Source organism: Zea mays, chromosome 1 (assembly GCF_902167145.1).
Source record: "Zea mays cultivar B73 chromosome 1, Zm-B73-REFERENCE-NAM-5.0, whole genome shotgun sequence".
NCBI classification, from domain to species: domain Eukaryota; kingdom Viridiplantae; phylum Streptophyta; class Magnoliopsida; order Poales; family Poaceae; genus Zea; species Zea mays.
The window spans coordinates 189,925,682-189,948,193 of NC_050096.1; the positions used below are offsets into that span (position 1 = coordinate 189,925,682).

At 57.1% G+C, this 22,512-nt stretch overlaps 1 protein-coding gene and 1 long non-coding RNA gene across 3 annotated transcripts in view; one reads left to right on the forward strand and one right to left on the reverse strand.

Moving 5' to 3' along the window:
- The window catches only part of LOC103641792 (wall-associated receptor kinase 5), a 39,175-nt gene that overhangs the window by 12,432 nt on the left and 4,231 nt on the right, over positions 1-22,512 (reverse strand). The gene's annotated exons all lie outside the window — the stretch shown is intronic.
- On the forward strand, positions 5,441-6,657 carry LOC103641788 (uncharacterized). 2 transcript variants are annotated; one of them, XR_560502.3, is made up of 3 exons: positions 5,441-5,790; positions 5,898-6,015; positions 6,229-6,657. It is a non-coding gene; the product is annotated as an uncharacterized lncRNA (long non-coding RNA). The 2 variants fall into 2 exon arrangements; XR_002266296.2 differs by having other exon boundaries at positions 6,298-6,316.

Below are 22,512 nucleotides of genomic sequence, written 5' to 3' on the forward strand. Positions count from 1 at the left end.
ACAGGCGAGACTTAATGCTCGAAAATGAGGAAAAAACACGGCTCCGTGCCAAAATTACATACACGTTCAGGCCCCGACAGCCGCAATGAACAAACACACCGGCATCCGAAGTGCCATTACAAACGGAACTCCGGTTCCCCCTCCGCAGGTACGAACAACCCCACTCCGAGGGGGAAGGCCTGCGGAGCAACGGAAGGTCGACGAACGGTGCGCCGTCACCTGCTCCAGCAGCGGCGACGACGACGCCTTCTGCTCCGAGGGACCAGGCAACGGCAACGCCGACCCCGGGCTAGGTGCCGCTGCCAGGAGGCCCCCGCCCATGCCGAAACTCGTAAGGCAAGGACGGGCAGAAGGCCGTAGAGTTGGAGGTCAGCCCGTGGCCGGCCCCGGCCATCTCGCCGGCAGCAGAACCTCTTCAAGCTGCCGTGGCGGGTGCTGGCACCGCGAGAGGCTCCGAAGCCACTCGCGCCTGAAAGCCGGGCACGCTGCAGCTGCCAGCGCCGCGGACGACGGCCGCCTTTCCCTCCGATCACTGAGTGAAGGGGCGGGCCGCCGCCCACGCGGGGGCCGACCTCAACTCTGCGCACTCCCCTCCCCAGCCCTGGTGATGAAAATCCTTGAGGCTGAGGGAGGGGAAGAGGCCGCAGCCCGGCTCGCTTTCCCCCACCATCAAGTCGGAGGTCGCCATCTCAGGTGACCGCCGGCGGAGGGAAGCAGCCGGGCAGCATGATGAAAATCCTTGAAGCCGAACGATGGCTGAAAGGTACCAACTCCCATGGAGTTGCGTTCCTCCAACGAGGAGGCGGAAAGGCGGCGGATACCCCCCATCCGGGGGCTTGGAAGATGGGAAGACGCGACGCTTAAGGGAGAAAGAAGACATGGTTGCCTTACGAAAGGAGTCTCCCTCCTTTTAAAGGCAACTCTCCCTACGTGCGCCCCCCAGACGCCGCGGGCTGAGTCTTCTCCAACACGCTCCAAGGCCCTCCCCTGCGACTCGGGGGCTGGGTCCCGCATGTCATGCAAGCCGGCTCAGGGCAGAAGAAGCCAAACCGCCGCGCGTGGTGCGCACGACCGTCCGGCGGTTACAGGCGACCCCCCATTTTCGCCCAGACCAACGGGCAGAAGGGGCGGGCAGCCATGCAGGCGGCATGCAACCGCGCCAGATGGACGCGCTTCTCCGACTTCTGACACGCCAGCTTGGGAACCCAGGCCCACGCGTCGAGCAACCGGTGCGTCAGTTGCTGCATGCAAGCAACCGCACCGCCACTTGTGCCACCATCACGCCTCTTGGGTTGCGGAGCCTATGCCGCGACTCGAGGCGACCCAACAGCGCCAGCCTGGCGCGTCGGTCAAAGCGACCGAAAGTGGGCCGACAGTAATAGCGGTGGCAGGCGGGCGGGCGCAGCGGTCACGTCGTCAGCCAGGCTCACGTCCCATCCTGAGACAGCAAGAGAGCCTCCTCTCACGGCGTGGAGACGGTGCACCCGTGACCCGTTCCTCGAACGGATCGCACGCGCGCAACGGCCGCCTCGCCAACCACTCGCCCCGTCGCATTAACTCCGCGGCGGGACACGCGGCGCCTCTGGCAGGAGGAGCGCGCGACGCTTCACCTTCGCCGTAATAACCGCGTCAGAAAAGGTACGCCACGTCGTCCGATTTCGTATCCTTTTCCGTTTTCCTCTTTCTCTATCTCTTGCAACAGGGACCGGGAAAGGGGATACCCCGAAAGGGATCCTTCTCCGCGAAGGAACCGGGCTCCGAGCCCCCCATTACTGATCAGGGGTTCGAAGGCTGGCCCTCCGAAGGGTTCAACAGTCGCCTCAGATCGCGTGGGCCCGACACCCACTACTGGTCAGGGGTTCGAAGGCCAGCCCCCCGAAGGGCTCCATGGCCGCCTCAGGCTACTCGGGCTCCGCGCCCATTACTGATCAGGGGTTCGAAGGCTGGCCCCCGAAGGGTTCACAGTCGCCTCAGACACCGAGCGAGGGATGACCAGGGGTACGTTCGATACATAACCAAGGCTCGGGCTGCGCTCCCGAGGTACCCTAGGACATTTCCGAGACCAGCGGGAACGATCTTGTAACGGAATCCCATCGGAGGGAGGCATCGAGCCCTCGGACCCCGTCGCCAGGGGACCGGGTCCGGCAAATCACCCGCAGGTACTTTTGGGCGTGCCTCTGGGCCCCTAGCCGACCCCCAACGAACGGGGCACGGACGTCCACTCGGATTACCCGCTTGCAGCTCACCGGAGACACCATGTTCGGTGCCCATCGAGGGTAACATGGCGCACTCCCCCCCTCCTCCTTGCGGAAAGGCGACGTAGGGGCGTATGTAAAAAGTCGAGTCTGTCCCTGATCGTCCTCTCGCCCTGTGCAGAGGCTCGGGGGCTGCTCTCGCAAAAACCGGCTCCGGCCAAATCGTTGATAGCGTCAACATACCAGCCCGAGAGCTTGGGCCCCGACCGTGCACCCGGGCTACGGCCAGTTCGCATGAGGGAACGACCAGACCAGCCGAAGCGTTAAGCGAAGTATTAAGACCTCGAAGGAGTGTAACCACTCCTCCGAGGCCTCGGGGGCTACACCCGGTGGGTGCGCTCGCGTGCACCCACCAGAACGAAATGCAACCGAGAAAGGCTGGTCCCCTTGCAAAAAAGTGCGACAAAAGCCTCCAAGTGAGTGCTAACACTCCCTTCGAGGCTCGGGGGCTACTGTCGGGGACCATAATTAGGGGTACCCTCAAGACGCCTAATTCTCAGCTGGTAACCCCCATCAGCATAAAGCTGCAAAGGCCTGATGGGTACGATTAAGTCAGGGATCAGTCCACACGAGTGACTCGATCACGCTTCACCCGAGCCTAGCCTCGGCCAAAGGCAGCCGACCTCGAGAGACTTCCGTCTCGCCCGAGGCCCCCTTTTTATGGCGGACACATCACCGGCTTGCCCGAGGCCTTGGCTTTGCTCAGAAGCAACCTTGACTAAATCGCCGCACCGACTGACCAAATTGCAGGGGCATTTAACGCAAAGGTGGCCTGACACCTCTATCCTGACACGCGCCCCCGACAGAGCCGAAGTGACCGCCGTCACTCCACTGCTCCACTGGCCAGTCTGACAGAAGGACAGCGCCGCCTGCGCCACTCCGACTGCAGTGCCACTCGACAGAGTGAGTCTGACAGGCAGTCAGGCCTTGCCACGGCGAACTACGCTCCGCCCGACCCCAGGGCTCGGACTCGGGCTAAGACCCGGAAGACGGCGAACTCCGCTCCGCCCGACCCCAGGGCTCGGACTCGGGCTAAGACCCGGAAGACGGCGAACTCCGCTCCGCCCGACCCCAGGGCTCGGACTCGGGCTAAGACCCGGAAGACGGCGAACTCCGCTCCGCCCGACCCCAGGGCTCGGACTCGGGCTAAGACCCGGAAGACGGCGAACTCCGCTCCGCCCGACCCCAGGGCTCGGACTCGGGCTAAGACCCGGAAGACGGCGAACTCCGCTCCGCCCGACCCCAGGGCTCGGACTCGGGCTAAGACCCGGAAGACGACGAAACTCCGCCTCGCCCGACCCCAGGGCTCGGACTCCGCCCTGGCCTCGGCCGAACGACTTCCGCCTCGCCCGACCCCTTGGCTCGGGCTCGGCCACGGCAACAAAAGGCAGACTCAACCTCGGCTTCGGAGGAACCCCCACGTCGCCCTGCCTAGGGCATAGACCGCCACGTCAACAGGAGGCGCCATCATCATCCTACCCCGAATCGACTCGGGTCACGGAGAACAAGACCGGCGTCTCATCCGGCCAGCTCCGCCAGAGGGGCAATGATGGCGCTCCACAAGCTCTATGACGACGGCGGCCCCCGGCTCTCTTACGGAAGCAGGACAACGTCAACAGGGACTCGACCGCTCCAACAGCTGTCCCTCCATCAGGCTCCGCCGCACCTCCGACAGCCACGACATCACGCCAGCAGGGTGCCCAGATCTCTCCGGCTGCCACATTGGCATGTACCTAGGGCGCTAGCTCTCCCTCCGCTAGACACGTAGCACTCTGCTACACCCCCCATTGTACACCTGGATCCTCTCCTTACGACTATAAAAGGAAGGACCAGGGCCTTCTCAGAGAAGGTTGGCCGCGCAGGACCGAGGACGGGACAGGCGCTCTCTTGGGGCCGCTCGCTTCCCTCACCCGCGTGGACGCTTGTAACCCCCCTACTGCAAGCGCACCTGACCTGGGCGCGGGACGAACACGAAGGCCGCGGGACTTACACCTCTCTCACGCTCGACTCCGGCCACCTCGCCTCTCCCCCCTTCGCGCTCGCCCACGCGCTCGACCCATCTGGGCTGGGGCACGCAGCACACTCACTCGTCGGCTTAGGGACCCCCCTGTCTCGAAACGCCGACAGCGCCCGTCGCCAAGTTGCCTGACTCGCGGCCCGCGCCGGACCTCGGCAAGCCACCGCAGGCGCATGGGCCGCACCACCGCCCATCCAAGTCCTACGCGACGCCACCGCCCACGCTCGAGCCCGAGGCGACACCGCCGCCGCCGTCCAGGTTCAATAAGCTCGAGGTTAGTGCTCGATTTTCTCCCCTACGTTGACTAAATCGCCCCCGCCGAACGTGACGGCCTGCTGGCAGTGATGCCGTCCTCACAAAGAAAATTGACTATTGCCATCTCTCCGCTGTGCTTATCCAATTTCTTCTTGGGATTTTTGGCGGTCTCAACTGCATTTTGGCGGTGACTTTGAAATGCTAATCATGCTGGGGAATCGTTGCCACTGTTCCTCGTTAGCTATGTGTCTGTCGGTTTCACTTTCACACACCGCTGGTCTCGATATGTTTTGTTTGTCCAAGTGACAATGCTCTCACTCTGTAAAAGTTCCTTTCTTATTTGGTATTACTGCATTCAACAATGTACGATTGAATTAGCTAGCTCTATTTCTCTGTAGGGAATTCCACTGTAGGCAATGTGCATTATTGAAATTCATTTTTTTACGTTGAAGCATTTATAGGAATTCTTTGCTGTAAATCCAGTTGCAAACCCACCTGCATCTCATTTGTGGCGCTTATCTCTGCTATTCCTTAAGAGGCTATTGTAGACGTCCACACCACTGCGTGGTGCACGGTTCTGCCGTGCGTCCGCGCCCTTCCGCCTCGCTCCGATGGAAGGTCGTGCGTTACGCCGCCTCCCCCGCCCCTTCCATACTCCTCCCGCACCCCTTCCATCCCCACCGTGCTCCATGCCCCGGCCTCCACCATCCCCGCCCCATGAGTCATCCCCGGCCTCAGAAATCTCGCCGCACCCCCGGAATTCTTTCGCCTTCTAGATAGACGCAGCAGCCTCAGGGAGCAGAGCACAGAGACGCATGCTAGCCCTTGGCAAGTTTACTGATTATTCCTTCACAAGACATGATTTTCTCATTCATATTTAAACTTAGTTTACTGATTACATTTTTGTTATGCAGTTGTTTGAAGCCCCTCTTGACGAAAAAGAAATATTGCTACGATATAGCTCTGCTCTTGTTTAAGGTGCTACAAATGTATTTTGGTATGGTTGCAAATATAAAAAAACCATCATTATTTATTGTTAATTATTTTGGAACCTCAATTGTTTTCTGCTAATAGTTGAGAATAGTTTGTGGTTCTGCTTCATTCTTTTTTTCACTTTGAAACTGCCACTGTCTAAATAATTGACACTAACTATCAATGGAGTCCTGATCTGGACCCCACCGTGGTATGTGCATGGGATAAATCACATTTGGTTGGGATAGAACCAGGGAATGCAAGTTGGGATTGCTTGGCTGGTCATACGAGGTAATGTGCTCTCAGTTCAGAACTTCAAATATTGTTAGCTACACAAATTTCATCACATATTGGTTTTGCAGGTTTTGCAGGTTTGATCTGTTCTTGGTTTCATGTAGGAATCAAGGAACTAGCTGAGGTCTCCTTCCCTCAAGATGACAAACAAACAGAAAAAACTACCCTCAAGGTGACCTAAACACAAAGGGAGCTACATAATACCCTACAAGACTAGACCAGGTTAGACACTAATTGTGATTACTAATATGTGTATTTGCCCCGCTGACCGTAATTGACTGCTCACATTGATGGTTCTGCTCATTGGTTCAAAACATATTAGACGAGCAAGTATGGATGGTGGATTGAAGTGTTTTGGTTGACTCATGGATGCTACAAGGTTGAAAGCATAGAACAGTATATGGTATAATATAATTGTTTTTTCGTGGTGAACAGCACGGTGCACCGCCGTTCTGTCTGTCGCTGGCTATGCTAATTGTGCAGTCGACCCCCTTCCATCCTCAGTGCCCTCCTACCATCGGCGGCACGGGATCTCGGTGATGGAAGGACAGGGGAAGCATATGATCTACTGCATTTTTGACGACGCAGTGGCGAACATTGGAGACGGGTTCGTGTGGGATGCCGACTCCTAGCTCTACTACCACGCCAGGTAGTTGCTTCCTTTCTCTCTATGTGATGTAGCGTTCCGCTGATTGGGCACCGCAGACGGTCTGTGGTTGTGGATGGGATTATCATTTTGGCAGAAAGCTGGTTGAAGCTCGTGATGAACTAATGAAAGGAAGGTTTGCCGCTTGCGTGCGACCTGTCCCCCCTTTCTGTTAAATTGATTGATGGTTGCTTTTCTCACGTAGTTGTTATTTTCACGTGAATATATGCCTCTATCTACCCATATAAGGTTCACTTATCTCAGTTGTGGATATCATAGGTTGTTGTTGGCTCGAAAATCACTGACTCCTATGTCAGAGAGTGCTGTCTACAAAGAACATGGTGATACTTTTTGGTTGCACTATATGTTAGCCTTGAACACCTGTACATGCTTACTGGAGAAATCTGTGAGATATAGTGGATGTTGGGCTCTCTGTATCGAGCAGTTTGACAATCATATGTGTTACACTTTAAGATATCATCATAATCTCATGCATGTCTATTTAATATGCAATTATCCTTCACTCTGTTCCTCGAGGTATCTAGATGTTTGATGAAATTGATGTGAAGTGATGCTCACTTTGTTCTTACTTGTGTGGTTGTTGAGTTTATGCAGAATACTGTTCAACCCAACATATTTAAAATACTATAATTAAGGATATGGTTAGGCTCTCGTTGCAGCATATTTTCCTCCTAACTAATCCTATCCATTCGGTTTTAGTTTTGGCATGTACCATTAATTGTTCCGTTTCAAATACGCTTATGATATTAAATGTGTGATTAAGATCCTGAATGACAAGTTGCTTTTCCAGACACCGATTATTGCAGCTGTATGTATTGCTGTTGTAGTGTTCTATTTTCAATTTTTGAACCAAATACTACTAGCGATTATTTATATACAATAAACTGATATTGTGCACTTTGGGTGTGTTTGGTTGCTCCCTTTTTTGTGCTCTTCCAAATGGTTGGCTGGCCAATTTTAGGCGGCCCAGGAATCAGCTGGGCATTAGCCTGAATGTACTATGCATTGGTTGCACGACGTTGGGCAAAACAAAACACGACTAGAATCCAAGCTCCTATTCTACATACGGTTACTGACCAATGTTTTGATTGGGCACTTGTAGGCACAATCCAAACACACCCTATACATGATGTTTTTCATTATCTCATTCTAGATGCCTTATTAGGTTATATGTATATGCAACCTCTCAATGAGGCAAGTTTGTTAAACATTGTGCATATGGATTTTCTGTTTTGTTTTCTCCTTGTACTATCTTAAAGTTTCAGTTAGGTACAGATATTTGATTATTGTTTCTAGCCCACATCTTTGTTCAGGTACCACAAGTACAAGAGCCCCAGAAGGCGATCTATAGACCCAAGCGATGAGTCGTTCTTCATTAAGCACTGCCTCTATTCGAGTTCTTTGACACTAGCCCACTAGAGATCTGTAGAAGCTCAGGAACCTTAAGGTAAATTCTTCAATCTTTATGAAGCATTGGATGGTGTATGAATTGGTTCAGAGGAGAACTTATGCCATATTCATTTCACATGGGTATTTTGATTTTGTTGCAATGTTTATGAATTAGGTACTACCCTTTCACAAAGTGTGTGATGAATTGGTACACGTTTCTATGCATTAGGACTCAGTTTTTCTAAAGCTTCTTTTAGGTACATTCTTAATCTTTTTCAGAATAGCGCCATAACCTACTAATAGTTGTTTATCACGATATTCTTTTGTTCCGACTATTCCTTGTAGTTTACTAGGGAGTTCTGGTGCTGGTAGGATTTTGGTAATAGTCCATGGTGGAAAAAGTTATAGCAGAAAAAGCTCTATTTTCAGTTTTCCATCGAACATCATTTTGATAGGTTGAAGAGCCAAGGCTGACATATTTGTCTAAAAATGAGAATTATATATGTCAAAATAAATATTGCTTTCCTAGCCTGAAATAGCCGACATGTCACACTACACCATAACAAAGAACAGAGCTTAACAAAGCAAGAACATATTAAACCAAGTAGTTATTATCTGCAGCTCCTTTAGTTTATTATGTCGCATCTTGTTTGGTCTCTGGGGCGTTTGGGAACACCAGTGTAGGCTGCAACACATGTCGTGAGACAGGTGTTTCTCAGCTAGATCAAGAGACATCTAACCGTACTAACGAGTACACAGAGTGGGCTAATTGGCCGATGACTGAAATGAAGTGGTTCAATTGCAGATCACTAGCGCCTGCCTATTTAGTATCATGTGACCTTCCCAAGGCCAAGCTTTCTAGGTGCAAATACCTTTTTGCTCATAGATAAATAGTTATATATGGCTACCTGTTGCTCCAGACATTTTTTAAACAATTATCGTAGAACCGAGTCCATATTACTTGATTATAACAACATGCTGAAGTATAACCAAGCACTTTCTAGCTTTTACGATTCGATCTGCACCTGAGTGTGTGTACACACTATATCATATTGCTGAATCACATTGCATAAAAGAAGAAACCATGTGGCTTGTCTGTTTGTACACAACTGTAACAATGTAACTTATTGGTGGAGTCTATCTTAATTCTGTCGGTCATCTTCTATCTAGTGGCTTTCATTGGGATGTCACAAGTATTTGTGATGAGGAGCAGTAGAGATTTAGCGTTTTCGAGCTGCAGCGTAACAGTCTGGATTTGAGTTCCATGGGTATGTTCTTATATTATCTCTACTACTACTTCAACATGATTATTGCTTTTGTCAGAAGTAACAACAGTATCCTCTGGGTTATTAGGGACTGCATGTCAAGCCAGCAGTTGGTCGATTTCATCCGCGAGCATATAGACACAGTAAGTACCAAGCAGTTTAACACTATCTGCCCTTTCAAAAATTGTAAGCACCATCTTCGGATTGCCTTTGGGCTTTCTTTGGCAATTGCTCATGCTGATGCTGTCCTGGCCATATGTTTTCTAGAAACTAAATGAACTGAGTCCTTTTGTATGGCTGGGCATGTTACTGTTTGCTTTCCTTGTTGATACTTGTAGTGATGGTGGGTTGGCTTTCCTGTTGGATACCTGAATCAGGTTGTTCACAGATCATTCTGAAAAGGCATTTCGAGTAAGGATGGCAAAAAGGTGCCCATGAAGTTGATGCTCGATCGGTTGGTGCTCGATCTAATTGTGTTGCTGAAGTTCTTATTGAGGTTATTAAGGTTTGCCAACTTTTTAGGTAGGTGTTCCAGAGCATGGAAGGCCCTTGAGCTAAGCCAACTTTTAGGAGTCAACATTTCTCCAACATGTACTTTTGTAGTAGTCATGAGTCATTGCTTATCCGAAGTAAGGAGAGAAAATTATTGCTTCTCTTTTCTGATGCATGAAGTTGTACATGGGCATTCTACATAGGGCTGGTGAAGCAGTGTGCCTTTCAAGTACTACATCAATGACTTCTTATTTCTTTATGGACTTGTAGCACCTGAATGGAACCCGTTTTTGAACTCTGCATTTTTTGAAGATGACATTATTGTCGTATTGTAATATAATTTGATCCGTATCAATTTAGTTATGTATTGATTGTTGCCAAAGAATTTATGATATATTGAGATCGATAATATATGTGGTATTTTTTATGTAATTGCTGTGCAATAATATTTTACTGAATATTTTGTATACCGTTGCAACGCACGGGCGCTCAACTAGTATATATATATACATATATATACATATATATATATATATGTCGGGGACCATAATTAGGGGTACCCTCAAGGCTCCTAAATCTTAGCTGGTAACCCCCATCAGCACAAAGCTGCAAAGGCCTGATGGGTGCGATTAAGTCAAGGATCGGTCCATTCGAAGGATGCGATCACGCCTCGCCCGAGCCCAGCCTCGGGCAAAGGCAGCCGACCCCGGAGGATCTACGTCTCGCCTAAGGACCCCCTCCAGCAACGGACACACCTTCGGCTCGCCCGAGGCCCAGTCTTCAACAAGAAGCAACCTTGGCCATATCGCCACGCCAACCGACCAAATTGCAGGGGCATTTAATGCAAAGGTGGCCTGACACCTTTATCCTGACGCACGCCCCCCAGTCGACAGAGCCGAAGTGACCGTAGTCACTTCGCCGCTCCACTGACTAGTCTGACAAGAGGACAGCACCACCTGCGCCGCTCCGACTGCTGAGCCACTCGACAGAGTGAGGCTGACAGCGGCCAAGTCCGGCCTCAGGCATCATAGGAAACTCCGCTTCGCCCGACCCCAGGACTCGGACTCGGGCTCAGCCCCGGAAGACGACGAACTCCGCTTCGCCCGACCCCAGGGCTCGGACTCGGGCTCAGCCCCGGAAGACGACGAACTCCGCTTCGCCCGACCCCAGGGCTCGGACTCGGGCTCAGCCCCGGAAGGCGACGAACTCCGCTTCGCCCGACCCCAGGGCTCGGACTCGGGCTCAGCCCCGGAAGACGACGAACTCCGCTTCGCCCGACCCCAGGGCTCAGACTCAGGCTCAGCCCCGGAAGATGACGGACTCCGCCTCGCCCGACCCCAGGGCTCGGACTCAGCTCTGGCCTCAGCCGACGGTCTCCGCCTCGTCCGACCCGGGGGCTCGGACTCGACCTCGACCTTGGAAGACAGACTCGACCTCAACCTCGGAGGAGCCTCCACCTCGCCCAACCTAGGGCACGGACCGACCACGTCGACAGGAGGCGCCATCATTACCCTACCCCGAGCTGACTCATGCTACGGGGAACAAGACCGGCGTCCCATCTGGCTCGCTCCACCATACGAGTAATGATGGTGCCCCGCATGCCCTATGACGACGGCGACTCTCAGCCCCCTTACGGAAGCAAGAGGACGTCAGCAAGGACTCGACAGCCCCGACAGCTGTCCTTCCGCCAGGCTCCAGCGCTCCTCCGACGGCCACGACATCACACAAACTGGGTGCCAAAACCTCTTCGGCTGCCACGATGGCATGTACTTAGGGCGCTAGCTCTCCTCCGCTAGACACGTTAGCACACTACTTCATCCCCATTGTACACCTGGATCCTCTCCTTACGCCTATAAAAGGGAGGTCCAGGGCCCTCTTACAGAGGGTTGGCCGCGCGGGGAAGGACCGGACGGCGCTCGCGCAAGGCCGCTCGCTCCCTCCCGCGTGGACGCTTGTAACCCCCTACTGCAAGCGCACCCGACCTGGGCGCGGGGCTAACACGAAGGCCGCGGGTTCCACCTCCACGCTTGTCTCCCTCCGGTTGCTCTCTCCCCCCTTCGCGTTCCGCCTCGCGCCGACCCATATGGGCTGGGGCACGCGGCGACGATTTACTCGTCGATCCAGGGACCCCCCGAGTTTCGAAACACCGACAGTTGGCGCTCCAGGTAGGGGCCTGCTGCGTGTTGACGAACAGCTTCCCGTCAAGCTCCAGATGGGCAGTCTCCAGCAACCACTCCGGCCCGGGACGGTGCTCCGTTTCGGGAGTCTTGAGTTCATGTCCCTCGACGGCAGCTACAACATGATACTCCTTCCCCCGCCGTGCGACAGCGACAATGGCGGTCGACAACCCACCCGCCGGCAGGGAAATCGACGACGCCTTCCCCACGTGGTGGAAGGACGACATTCGGGCTTGTCCCGTCCCCTCCCACGCCGACGGAGGAGGAGGCGGGGCAACCAAGGCCAAGCGGGAGGCGGCACCTCGTTGGCTGTCGAGCGAGTCGACGGCGCCAACGCCCCAACGGAGAGCGCGTCGGGCATCGGTCTCGCGTCTGAGACGAAGACGAGCGCCGTCTCCCGCAACACACCAACCTCAAGCAAACGGACGACGCCAGCACGCTCGCGAAGGACTTGCTGGGCGTCACCCTCGTACCTGAGACGACGATGCAGTCAGTCCCTGACGTGACTTCGTCACCGCCCGTCGACCCAAAGGTACCGACCGATTTCCATCTCGCGCCTTTTGGATTCGGCCTCGACCCGCCAAGCAACTCCGCTTCGGTGGACACTCTCATAGATGCAAGTCCAAACCCTCTGGGGTATCATGTGTGGTCACCCTGGGACCGGCTGACGGCCGCCTCGACCTACGGGCCCTCGAGGTCCGAGGAAGAGGGCGAGCCCATTTTCTGTTGGGATTTCTTCGGACTTGGTAACCCCAGTGCCATGCGGGACTTCATGACCGCATGCGACTATTGCCTTTCCGACTGTTCCGACGGTAGCCGCAGCCTCGACGACGAGGACTGCGGCCCAAGTCGCGAATGTTTCCACGTCGATCTAGGGGGTTCCGGCGAAGGCAACCATCTTGGTATGCCGGAGAACGGTGATCCCCCTCGGCCCGTGCCTCGTGTCGACATCCTTCGGGAGCTAGCTGTGGTCCCCGTCCCGGTGGGGGGTCCTGACCCACAGCTCGAGCAAATCCGCGAGATGCAGGCCAGGCTCGACGAGGGAGCAGGAACACTTGTGCCGATCCACCGGGACATCGGGCAGGAATGGGCGGGCCAACCTCCGGCCGGAGAAGCGCGTCATCTCCCCCAGGGCATCCAGCACCGCATCGCCGACGACATCAGGGTAAGGCTGCCACCGGATTCCAGTGGAGTCGGCCAGAACCTGGCTGCAGCGGCAATACTTCTCCGTGCGATGCCGGAGCCGTCAACCACCGAGGGGCGACGTATCCTGGGAGAGCTCAAGAATCTCCTGGAGGACGCCGTGGTCTGACGGGCCGAAAGCTCCGCCTCCCGAAGGCAGGAGTACCCCTCGGAACATCGCGCCGCGACTTCCCGATTCATGCGGGAAGCCTCGGTCCACACCGGGCGCACGCGCAACACAGCGCCTGCGGCCTCGGGTCGCCTCGGCAACGAGCACCATCACCACAGCCGTCGGGCTCACCTCGACGAGAGGGTGCGCCGAGGCTACCACCCCAGGCGTGGGGGACGCTACGACAGCGGGGAGGATCGGAGTCCTTCGCCCGAACCACCCGGTCCGCAGGCTTTCAGCCGCGCCATATGACTGGCGCCGTTCCCGACCCGGTTCCGAACCCCGACTACTATCACAAAGTACTCGGGGGAGACGAGACCGGAACTGTGGCTCGCGGACTATCGGCTGGCCTGCCAACTGGGTGGAACGGACGATGATAATCTCATCATCCGCAACCTCCCCCTGTTCCTCTCCGACACCGCTCGAGCCTGGCTGGAGCACCTGCCTCCGGGGCAGATCTCCAACTGGGACGACCTGGTCCAAGCCTTCGCCGGCAATTTCCAAGGCACGTACGTGCACCCTGGAAACTCCTGGGATCTCCGAAGCTGCCGCCAGCAGTTGGGAGAGTCTCTCCGGGACTACATCCGGCGATTCTCGAAGCAGCGCACCGAGCTGCCCAATGTCACCGATTCGGATGTCATCGACGCGTTCCTCGCCGGCACCACCTGCCGCGACCTGGTGAGCAAGCTGGGTCGCAAGACCCCCACCAGGGCGAGCGAGCTGATGGACATCGCCACCAAGTTTGCCTCTGGCCAGGAGGCGGTTGAGGCCATCTTCCGGACGGACAAGCAGCCCCAGGGCCGCCCACCAGAAGATGTTCCCGAGGCGTCAACTCAGCGCGGCACCAAGAAGAAGGGCAAGAAGAAGTCGCAAGTAAAACGCGACGCCGCCGACGTGGACCTTGTCGCCGCCGCCGAGTACAAGAACCCTCGGAAACCTCCGGGAGGTGCCAACCTCTTCGACAAGATGCTCAAGGAGCCGTGCCCTTATCATCAGGGGCCCGTCAAGCACACCCTCGAGGAGTGTGCCATGCTTCGGCGACACTTCCATAAGGTCGGGCCACCCGCGGAGGGTGGCAAGGCCCTCGACGACGCTAAGAAGGAAGATCACAAGGCAGGAGAGTTCCCCGAGGTCCGCGACTGCTTCATGATCTACGGTGGGCAAGTGGCAAACGCCTCGGCTCGGCACCGCAAGCAAGAGCGTCGGGAGGTCTACTCGGTGAAGGTGGCGGCGCCAGTCTACCTAGACTGGTCCGACAAGCCCATCACCTTCGACCAGGCCGACCATCCCGACCATGTGCCGAGCCCGGGGAAATACCCGTTCATTGTCGACCCCGTCATCGGCAACGCCAGGCTCACCAAGGTCCTCATGGACGGAGGCAGCAGCCTCAACATCATCTACGCCGAGACCCTCGGGCTCCTGCGGGTCGATCTGTCCTCGGTCCGGACGGGCGCTGCGCCTTTCCACGGGATCGTCCCCGGGAAGCGCGTCCAACCCCTCGGACAACTCGATCTACCCGTCTGCTTCGGGACGCCCTCCAACTTTCGAAGGGAGACCCTCACATTCGAAGTGGTCGGGTTTCTAGGAACCTACCACGCAGTGCTGGGGAGGCCATGCTACGCCAAGTTCATGGTTGTCCCCAACTACACCTACCTCAAGCTCAAGATGCCGGGCCCCAACGGGGTCATCACCGTCGGGCCCATGTACCGACACACGTACGAATGCGACGTGGAGTGCGTGGAGTACGCCGAGGCCCTCGCCGAGTCCGAGGCCCTCATCGCCGACCTGGAGAGCCTCTCTAGGGAGGCGCCCAACGTGAAGCGCCACGCCGGCAACTTCGAGCCAGCGGAGACGGTTAAGTCCGTCCCTCTTGACCCCTGCAACGACGCCTCCAAGCAGATCCGGATCGGCTCCGAGCTCGACCCCAAATAGGAAGCAGTGCTCGTCGACTTTCTCCGCGCAAACGCCGACGTTTTTCGCGTGGAGTCCCTCGGACATGCCCGACATACCGAGGGAAGTCGCCGAGCACTCGCTGGATATCCGAGCTGGAGCCCGACCCGTGAAGCAGCCTCTGCGCCGATTCGACGAAGAAAAGCGCAGAGCCATAGGCGAGGAGATCCACAAGCTAATGGCGGCAGGGTTCATCAAAGAGGTATTCCATCCCGAATTGCTTGCCAACCCTGTGCTTGTGAGAAAGAAAGGGGGGAAATGGCGGATGTGTGTAGACTACACTGGTCTAAACAAAGCATGTCCGAAAGTTCCCTACCCTCTGCCTCGCATCGATCAAATCGTGGATTCCACTGCTGGGTGCGAAACCCTGTCTTTCCTCGATGCCTACTCAGGGTATCACCAGATCAGGATGAAAGAGTCCGACCAGCTCGCGACTTCTTTCATCACACCCTTCGGCATGTACTGCTATATTACCATGTCGTTTGGTTTGAGGAATGCGGGTGCAACGTACCAGCGATGCATGAACCATGTGTTCGGCGAACACATTGGCCGAACGGTCGAGGCCTACGTCGATGACATCGTAGTCAAGACAAGGAAAGCCTCCGACCTCCTTTCCGACCTTGAGGTGACATTCCGATGTCTCAAGGCGAAAGGCGTGAAGCTTAATCCCGAAAAGTGTGTCTTCGGGGTTCCCCGAGGCATGCTATTGGGGTTCATCGTCTCCGAGCGGGGCATCGAAGCCAACCCGGAGAAGATCGCAGCCATCACCAGCATGGGGCCCATCAAGGACTTGAAAGACGTACAGAGGGTCATGGGATGCCTCGCGGCTCTGAGCCGTTTCATCTCGCGCCTCGGCGAAAGAGGCCTGCCTCTGTACCACCGCTTAAGGAAGGCCGAGTGCTTCGCTTGGACCCCTGAGGCCGAGGAAGCCCTCGGGAACCTGAAGGCGCTCCTCACGAACGCGCCCATATTGGTGCCCCCGCTGCCGGAGAAGCCCTCTTGATCTACGTCGCCGCTACCACTCAGGTGGTTAGCGCCGCGATTGTGGTTGAGAGACGAGAAGAGGGGCATGCATTGCCCGTCCAGAGGCCAGTCTACTTCATCAGTGAGGTACTGTCCGAGACCAAGACCCGCTACCCACAGATTCAGAAGCTACTGTACACAGTGATCCTGACGCAGCGGAAGTTGCGACACTACTTCGAGTCTCATCCGGTGACTGTGGTGTCATATTTCCCCTGGGGGAGATCATCCAGTCCTGAGAGGCCTCGGGTAGAATTGCAAAGTGGGCGGTGGAGATCATGGGCGAGACGATCTCATTCGCCCCCGAAAGGCCATCAAGTCCCAGGTCTTGGCGGACTTCGTGGCTGAATGGGTCGATACCCAGCTCCCGACAGCTCCGATCCAACCGGAGCTCTGGACCATGTTTTTCGACGGGTCACTGATGAAGACGTTGTCCGGCGCGGGCCTGCTCTTCATCTCGCCCCTCGGGAAGCACCTACGCTACGTGCTACGCCTCCACTTCCCGGCGTCCAACAACGTGGCTGAGTACGAGGCTCTGGTAAACGGGTTGCGAATCGCCATCGAGCTAGGGGTTCGACGCCTCGACGCTCACGGTGACTCGCAGCTCGTCATCGACCAAGTCATGAAGAACTCCCACTGTCGCGACCCGAAGATGGAAGCCTACTGCGATGAGGTTCGGCGCCTGGAAGACAAGTTCTACGGGCTCGAGCTCAACCACATCGCCCGACGCTACAACGAGACTGCGGATGAGCTGGCTAAAATAGCCTCGGGGCGAACAACGGTTCCCTCGGACGTATTCTCCCGAGACCTGCATCAACCCTCCGTCAAGATCGACGACACGCCCGAGCCCGAGGAGGCCTCGGCCCAGCCTGAGGCACCCTCGGCTCGGTCCGAGGTACCCGTGGCTAGGTCCGAGGTACCCTCGGCTCAACCCGAGTCACCCTCGGCTCAGCCCGAGGTACCCTCGGCCCCCGAGGGTGAGGCACTGCGCGTCGAGGGGGAGCAGAGCGAGGTCACGCCTAATCAAAACTGGCAGACCCCGTACCTGCAATATCTCCACCGAGGAGAGCTACCCCTCGACCAAGCCGAAACTCGGTGAGTGGCGCGGTGCGCCAAGTCGTTCGTCTTACTGGGAGATGAGAAGGAGCTCTACCACCGCAGCCCCTCGGGCATCCTCCAGCGATGCATTTCCATCGCCGAAGGTCAGGAGCTCTTACAAGAGATACACTCGGGGGCTTGCGGCCATCACGCAGCACCTCGAACCCTTCTCGGAAACGCCTTCCGACAAGGTTTCTACTGGCCGACGGCAGTGGCCGACACCACTAGAATTGTCCACACCTGCTAAGGGTGTCAGTTCTACGCGAGGCAGACCCACCTGCCCGCTCAGGCTCAGACCATACCCATCACTTGGTCGTTTGCTGTGTGGGGTCTGGACCTCGTCGGCCCCTTGCAGAAGGCACCCGGGGGCTACACGCACCTGCTGGTCGCCATCGACAAATTTTCCAAGTGGATCGAGGTCCGACCCCTAAACAGCATCAGGTCCGAACAGGCGGTGGCGTTCTTCACCAACATCATCCATCGCTTTGGGGTCCCGAACTCCATCATCACCGACAACGACACCCAATTCACCGGCAGAAAGTTCCTGGACTTCTGCGAGGATCACCACATCCGGGTGGACTGGGCTGCCGTGGCTCACCCCATGACGAATGGGCAGGTAGAACATGCCAACGGCATGATTCTGCAAGGACTCAAGCCTCGGATCTACAACAACCTCAACAAGTTCGGCAAGCGATGGATGAAGGAGCTCCCCTCGGTGGTCTGGAGTCTGAGGACGACGCCGAGCCGAGCCACGGGCTTCACACCATTCTTTCTAGTCTATGGGGCCGAGGCCATCTTACCCACAGACTTAGAATACGGTTCCCCGAGGACGGGGGCCTACGTCGACCAAAGCAATCGAGCCAACCGAGAAGACTCACTGGACCAGCTGGAAGAGGCTCGGGATATGGCCTTACTACACTCGGCGCGGTACCAGCAGTCCCTGCGACGCTACCACGCCCGAGGGGTTCGGTCCCGAGACCTCCAGGTGGGCGACCTGGTGCTTTGGCTGCGACAAGACGCCCGAGGGCGGCACAAACTCACGCCTCCCTGGGAAGGGCCGTTCGTCGTCACCAAAATTCTGAAGCCCAGAACATACAAGCTGGCCAACAGTCAAGGCGAGGTCTACAGCAACGCTTGGAACATCTAACAGCTACGTCACTTCTACCCTTAAGATGCTTCCAAGTTATTCGTACACCCCGTACACACACAAAGTCTGGTCGTCAAGGAAGGGTCAGCCTTGCCTCGGCAAAGCCCGACCCTCCCTCGGGGGCTAGAAGGGGGGAACCCCCTCTGCGTCGAAATTTTCCTCGAAAAAAGAAAAAAAATCTTTTCTGCCAGAATGCCTTTCGTGCTTTTCGACTACTTCGAAAGTGGATCCTGAAAACGACGGAGTACACGTAAGCAGCCAAGGCTGACCGAGCCGAGGGACTCCTACGCCTCCGGGATACGGATACCTAACTCATCACCTTCTGCGATAAGTAACTCGCGCTCGGATAAGTGATTCCACGGACCGAACAAGTCTTCACGCTCGAAAGCTTCTCTGTCGGAACGGTTTTTCGGGCCTTCTCGACTGCGTCGGTGACAGAACCTTATGGACGAGTAAGAGTGCGTGTAAGCGGCAAGGCCGACCGAGCCGAGGGACTCCTACGCCTCCGGGATATGGATACCCCACTCATCACCTTCCGTGAAAAGCAACTCTCGCCCGCACAAACAATTCTGTTACCGACAAATAAGTCCGGATACTCAAAACAAGAGGAAAAGGGACACAGCCTCACAACACGACGACAGTGTGTTTGGGCCTCGGCGGCCGCAGAAAACATACACACACTACAAGACAACCCGATCCTGCAGGCTCGGACGTCGACGGTTGAAGGGGGCAGCAGCACCCTCGGCGTCAACTACACCTTCGGCGGGGTCTGACCTAGCCTCGGACGGCGACGCGGTCGGAGGATCTCCACTCTGAAGGACGACATCAGCACCACACCCGGGCCATCGCTGCCAGGGTCTTCTCCAGGAATCCGGCTCGAGCAGACGGCTCGGCCGGCCACCCCGAGGCCTCGGCCAGCTGTCCCCCGAAGACATCAGCCCAGCTCGTGGCCTCGACAGCTTAACTCCGGCGTCGGTCCCACCAGTGGACGACCCGGCCAGGCTCCGGCCGACCACATCTTCTTTTCGAGCCAACTCTGCCTCTGTCCGTGCTGACACCGCTACCTCCGGCTTCGGCTCATCAAAGAGCGGCCGAGGGGTTCCTTTAACTAAGCAAGAGAAGCCTCGGACAGCAAGGCCGACCGAGCCGAGGGACTCCTACGCCTCCGGGATACGGATACCTCACTCATCACCTTCGCACGAGGCGACTCACGCTTGGTGAAGCGGTTCAGATAACCAACAGGCGAGTCTTAGTGCTCGAAATGAAGAAAAAACACGGCTCCGCGCCAAAAATACATGTTCGGGCCCCGACAGCCGCAATGAACAAGACACCGGCACTCAAAGTGCCATTACAAACGGAACTCCGGTTCCACCTCCGCAGGTACGAACAACCCCACACGATTGGGGGGCCTGCGGAGCAACAGAAGACCGACGAACGGCTCGCCGTCACTCGCTCCAGCAGCGGTGACGACGACGACTTCTGCTCCGGGGGGCCGAACAGCAGCAGCGATGACCTCAGGGCAGATGCTGCTGCCATGAGGCCCTCACCCTTGCCCTCACTCGAGAGGCAAGGACGGGCAGAAGGTCGTAGAGTTGGAGGTCAGTCCGTGGGCGGCGCCGGCTAGCTCGTCGGCGGAGAAACCTCTTCCGGCTGCCGTGGCGGAAGGCGGCGCCGGGAGCGGCTCCGGAGCCACTCGGCTCAGAGAGCCAGGCACGCGGCAGCTGCCAGCGACACGAACGGCGAACACCCTTCCCCCCGATCACTGAGGGAAGGAGCGGGCCGCCGCCCGTGTAGGGACCGACCCCAACTCGGCACACTCCCCTCCCCAGCACTGACGATGAACATCCTTGAAGCTGAGGGAGGGGCAGAGGCCGCAGCCCGGTTCGCTTCTCCCTGCCATCAAGCTGGAGGTCACCGTCTTGGGTGACCACCGGCGAGGGGATGTGGCCGGGCTGCATGATGAAAATCCTTGAAGCCGAACGATGGCTGAAAGGTACCAACTTCCACGAAGTTGCGTTCCTCCGACGACAAGACGGAAGGATTGCGGGCGCCCCCCATCCGGGGGCTCGGAAGGTGGAAAGACACGGTGCATAAGGGAGCGCGAAGACATGGTCGTCTTTCAAGGGGGTCACCCTCCTTTTAAAGGCAACTCTCCCCACTTGCGTCCTCAGCCGTTGCGGGCTGAGTCTTTTCCAACACGCTCCAAGGTCCTCCCCCTTACGGCGCGGGGGCTGGGTCCCACGCGTCATGCAAGCCGGTCCAGGGCAGAAAAAGCCAAACCGCCGCACGCGGTGCATGCAACCGCCCGGCAGTTACAGGCATTCCTCCACTTTCGCCTAGACCAACGGGTGAAAGGGTGGACAGCCGTGCAGTCGGCATGCAACTGCGCCAGGTGGGCGCGCCCCTTCGACTTCCAACGCACCCAGCATGGAGGCCCAGGCCCACACGTCATGCAACCGGCGCGCCGGTTGCTACGTGCGAGCAACTACACCGCCACTACCGCGCCTCCTCGACTGCGGAGCCAATACCGCGACTCGAGGCAACCCTGCGTATGACCCAGCAGTGCCAGCCAGGCACGACGGTCAAATACGGTCAAAAATGGGCCGACAGTAATGGCGGTGGCAGGCGGGCAGGAGCAGCGGTCACGTCGTCAGCTAGGCTTACGTCCCATCCAGGGGCAGCGAGAGAACCCTCTCTCACGGTGTGAAGACGGCGCGCCCGTGATCCGTTCCTCGAACGGCCCGCGCACGCGCAACGGTTTCCTTGCGAACCACTCGCCCCGTCGCATTAACTCCGCGGCGGGACAGGCGGCGCCTCAGGCGGGAGAAGCAAGCGACGCTTCGCCTTCGCCATAATGACCGCGTCGAAAAAGGTACGCCACGTCATTCGATTTTGTATCCTTTTCGTTTTCCTCTTTCTCTCTCTTACAACAGGGACCGGAAAAGGGGGATACCCCGAAAAGGATCCTTCTCCGTGAAGGAAACAGGCCCCGAGCCTCCCTACTGATCAGAGGTTCAAAGGCTGGCCCCTCAAAGGGGTTCAACGGCCGCCTCAGAGCGCTTGGGTTCTGCGCCCACTACTGGTCAGAGGTTCGATGGCCGGCCCCTCGGAAGGGTTCAACGGCCGCCTCAGGCCACTCGGGCTCCGCGCCCACTACTGATCAGGGGTTCGTAGGCTGGCCCTCGAAGGGTTCACAGTCGCCTCAGACACAGAGCGAGGGATGACCCCGGGTACGTTCGATACATAACCAAGGCTTGGGATACGCTCCCGAGGTACCCTAGGACATTTCCGAGACCAGCGGGAGCGATCTTGTAACGGAATCCCATCAGAGGGAGGCATCGAGCCCTCGGACCCCGTCAAAGGGGACCGGGTTCGGCAGATCACCCGCAGGTACTTTTGGAGCGCGCCTCCGGGCCTCTAGCCGACCCCTAACAAATGGGGCACGGGCGTCCGCTCGGATTACCCGCCAGCAACTCACCGGAGACACCATGTTCGGCGCCCTCCGAGGGCAACATGGCGCTTTCCCCCCTCCTCCTTGCGGAAAGGCGACGCAGGGGCGTATGTAAAAAAGTCGAGTCTGTCCTTGACCGTCCTCTCGCCCTGTGCAGAGGCTCGGGGGCTGCTCTCGCAAACTCGGCTCCGGCCAAACCGTTGACAGCGTCAACATACCAGCCCGAGAACTTGGGACCCGACCGTGCACCCGGGCTACGGCCAACTTGCATGAGGGAACAACTAGACCAGCCGAAGTGTTGCGAAACGCACTAAGACCTCGAAGGAGTCAAACTACTCCTCCGAGGCCTCGGGGGCTACACCCGGCGGGTGCGCTCGCGCGCACCCACCGGAACAAAATGCAACCAAAAAAGGTTGGTCCCCTTGCAAAAAAGTGCGGCAGAAGCCTCCAAGCGAGTATTAACACTCCCTTCGAGGCTCGGGGGCTACTGTCGGGGACCATAATTAGGGGTACCCTCAAGGCTCCTAAATCTCAGCTGGTAACCCCCATCAGCACAAAGGTGCAAAGGCCTGATGGGTGCGATTAAGTCAAGGATCGGTCCATTCGAAGGATGCGATCACGCCTCGCCCGAGCCCAGCCTCGGGCAAGGGCAGCCGACCCCGGAGGATCTACGTCTCGCCCGAGGACCCCCTCCACCAACGGACACACCTTC